Source organism: Ornithodoros turicata, chromosome 9, assembly GCF_037126465.1.
Source record: "Ornithodoros turicata isolate Travis chromosome 9, ASM3712646v1, whole genome shotgun sequence".
Classification (NCBI taxonomy): Eukaryota; Metazoa; Arthropoda; class Arachnida; order Ixodida; family Argasidae; genus Ornithodoros; species Ornithodoros turicata.
Window position 1 is genome coordinate 871,824 of NC_088209.1, and position 4,234 is coordinate 876,057.

Here is a 4,234-nt window from a genome sequence, read left to right on the forward strand (position 1 = left end):
CAAATACCTTTTAGAGGAAATGACAGAACTCTTCAAAATTGCACTGACCACTGACGCCGTGTACGTCAAGAAGATCGTCCTGGTCCCGAAGGTCCCGAGGTATGCCATTCCGCCAGGTCGTATAGATCGAAAAACGGAGAGACAGAAATGGTTTCGAAGAAAAGTCTCTCGTATTTGCGTTTACTTTCGTAAAAGTTTATCAACGGTGCCTCGCTCTGACTGGGAACCACTCTGGTATTTATCAAACGATTTGTTCTCGTCCAACACATGAATTAACCTTGCATTTACCATCCTCATATATGTTTTCCCCACACAGCTTGTCAGGGCAATTGGCCTGCAGGTAGAAGCCGTGGAAGGGCCTTTATTTGGTTTCAAAATGGGAACAACCTTAGCTAGCTCCCTGCGTAACGGAGGAGTCTCTTCATGCCATGCACGGTTAGAGAACTGAAGTAGCACTTGCTCTGAAGTGGGGCTTAAATTACGAATCATTTCATAATGTATTTCATCTGGGCCTGGTGCTAAGGACCTCACATAGCTGAGGGCCCTCTGTTGTTCAGTAAAGTTTGTGCTATATGGTTCATAGTTTTGGTTGTGTTGATGTTTAAAAAACCTTGACTATAATTTCGTGAACTATACACCATTTGAAAGTGTCTGTCCAACGCGTTAGCTTGTTCCCATAAAGAGCTATATGGAACTCCATTTTGGGACAGAATGAGTACAGTAAAGCCATGATATTGGCTGCTAACGCTCTTTATTCTATCCCACGCAATTTTAGCTGTGGCGTTGCTTCTTATTGTAGTTACGAAGTCACGCTAGGACTTCCTTTTTGCTTCTCGTCTCACTCGTTTTGCAGCTGCCCGTTTTCTTTTTAATTCACTCATGTTCTGCACTGAAGGGTATCGTCTAAATATAGCCCAGGCCTTTTCTTGGTCTTTACGTGCATTCCTGCAGTCGTCGTTTCATCAGGGTTTGGAGGGTTTTGGTAGTGATTGTGATATTCGAGGAATGGTTGTAACAGCTGCTTTGCTTATAGTGTTTTACATTATTTCCTTCATCAATGTTCATATTATCCAGAGAGGACGACGAGATTTCTGAGAGTTCTGTAAATACCAACCAGTCAGCGTATTGAGTTTCCATCGAGATTGTCGTGTGTATAAGGACGTGCGGCTTGAAAGAAGTTTAACCCATATATGGAAACGGTCACTCCCGAAGGGTTTTGTATCACTTGTCATTTAAGGTATTGGAACACTGAACCACTACAAAAGGTAATGTCTGGAACTCATCGCCGCTTCACATTGGAAAGACGTCATCACTTATTTCTTTCAAAATCGATGTGTGTAGTCACACTGACACCATGTAATTCACTTCGCATGTCAGTCCTTTATTCATTGTGAACCTTGGTTGTCGCCTCTTTCAGCGAGTTGGTGGTGTGATAACTGAATTGTAAATAAATGTGGTAAAACTATGTATAATTATACTAATTATACTCCATCCCTTATTTGCTAATGATTAGTGGCTGGGCGTGTATGTTATCCCTGCTCAATAACTATTGATCCCAGCACCAATTTTTAACCCTGGGACCTGTCCATAAAAACACAAGTGCAACTTGTATTTCTAGAAAGAAAATAAACTTGAAACTTCAAAAGTGTTCACTCTTTCAACAGTGATCATGAAACGGGTGAATTTCATTTTATTAGAAGGGGCTGTGTCACGTCTTTGTCATCCTCAGTTGTCATGTACCCATGGTCAATGCGTGTAAGTAGTGCCAACGTTGTATTCAACGGCTGTGCGTCACGTTGTAAGTGTGCGCCTCCCGTTATCCCCTAGGATACCTTTTCGACGACGATCTCTTCGTCCTTTTACCATCCTCGATTGTTAAACACCATTTTCGTAAACACTCGCCATCGTCATTGAACGCCCAGTACTTGTTACTAGTCGGACTCCCGTACTTTTCCTTGAACAGCTAGGTGGAAGTTCGTTTCTTTTTGTTTCTTTTTTGCTGTTACCATGGCTGATCATCGTCCTTCTACACTCTAAGGAAAAAAGGAGTAAAACGGGGAGTAATTACAGCATCTGCTCCCTCTAGACTGCAATTACTTCCCATTTTAGTCCCCTGGCCCCGACATTTACTCCCCAGGACTGCGAATTGTCACTGAACATCGCGAATGGTCTCCTGAATGAAACAACCTACGTAAATATGTGCTCTTGGTCAATATGATGGCATAAGGCTGTATAACTCAGCCAACTTAGCAATTTTACAACACCACAGAGTAAGACACCGTTAGCGCTTCTTTCTTCGCAAATTGTGCCCTATGTACGGCGCAAGATTTTATATCACTCGATATATCACGGTTGACGGTTCGCTTCAAAGTATTTTCATGCATGCACACGAATTATGTAGCTGGGACTCTTACGACAGTCTTAAAGTCTACACTCTGTGACATTCATTTACTCCAGAAAGGGACTATTTTTTTGTGGCAATGCATTTAGACCTCAAAAGGAGTAAAATTACTCCTTCTTTTCTTCCCTCGTTGTCTGAGTTTCCTGTTCCCCAGTCCGCTCTCACAGACGGCGCTGACGAGAGTCGAATAGTTTGCACTAACAGCTCATCGTTCTGCACAGCTGGTAAGAGGAGAACAGTTTTACTAGCGGCAGACTCGAACATTTTTCCTTGGAGTGACCTGTAACACGGCATTTCGTAAAGGTCACGAGCTAATATTCGTGCGTACGCTCCTTCATTTTCTAAACCACGTTCTTCCAATGTAAACTGCTGAAAGCTCATTAGGTTCGAGTGCCTCCCGCGCGTGCCGTGAGCCTGCCAATTAGCGAAATCTTAATCATTTGTTAAGTTCACACTTTCGAGACGGAGTCGAAAACACGTGAATAGAATCTTCAAGAAAACGTGACCTAATTAAAATTTTACCGCACGGGTCTACAGGTATCACCGAGCTCGGTTGTGTCTTAGTAAATGCTAGTCAGCACACTTAGTTTGCTCAATTCGTCACCTTGCTGTCGACCTTTAATTTTGAGCCCACAGATACTCGTTTTCTATCGTCCTAAAGTGATATCTCCACCACGTAGCGAACATCGCTTCTGAAGTAGCTTTTGATATTCAGTCCCTTCGAGACTCAACCCCTCTGTCGATCACACTCCTTGGAAGCAAAAAAATGCTCCATACCTTTTCCGCCGTTTACCTTGCCATTATCCTCTTCGCGCTATGCACCGCAGTCTCAAGACATCCCTCCACCGCCATGGGTAAGTCTCGTTCATTCCAATATAAAAATGCCTTCTGAAACCACATAGTTACACGTTGCTTACCTGCGTACTGGTGACGAATACCCAGTAAGGCCGAAACGGCTGTCTAGTGCTGGGATAGCGCCGTCATTGCTGTAAGCTGATACACGTCCACCCTGGTTAATGTGCGGATAAAAACGGCACAAACTAACAAACCCCAACTTGTAATCAGTAGCTTCGAATTCCCTTTATGATTTGCGCCCAGGTCTCGTTATACTTACAAGAATACGCTATGGGTATGTTTGCAGTAATTTATAAGTGAGCCGCCGATGGAAGTCACAAGGAAGGAAAAACATGCAACTCTAACATCAAGGTTTTATCTGCAGAACTTTTCAACTTCAAAGCTCGTAATGTTTTAATTGATATTTCACAATCCTGATGAACCGTGTGTAGGTATTTGAATTCTGTATGCGTATATACGAGGTGACCTCTTTCAATCGAAAGATAATTTTAGAAAGAAGTCTGGCGCACCACTACACGGATGATGGCTTCTTGAGCTCGGTGGACATTACAGGGCCTCGTACCTGTCCGTGCCTGTAGTGTAATTCACTGAAATTCAATAATTCGCCTTTTTGGTTAGAATTTGATAAATATACAATGTGGACACTCCAAAAAGCTAGAAGAAAGTCAAAGTACCACATGCCAGGTTAGCTTTGTTGCTTACCACAGTCGCCCAGTATCTGCAGTATGAGTTGTTGTAACGCGTTATATTCGGTGTGTGCGTACAGAGGGGTTCTGTTTTATTTCTCGACGGTTTTCGCCGATCCTCTATCCCTTAAAAATATTGCCACCGAAAACCACCAATTCGTGGTCAGTGAAGTCCCACTGATTTTTTCCAACGGAATCTGGAATGAACTAAACACCGCAAAACCGGGAACGCTAATTGTAATACTATTGCTACTACTTTTGCTACTTTTTGCTACTACTACTTTTGAGTATT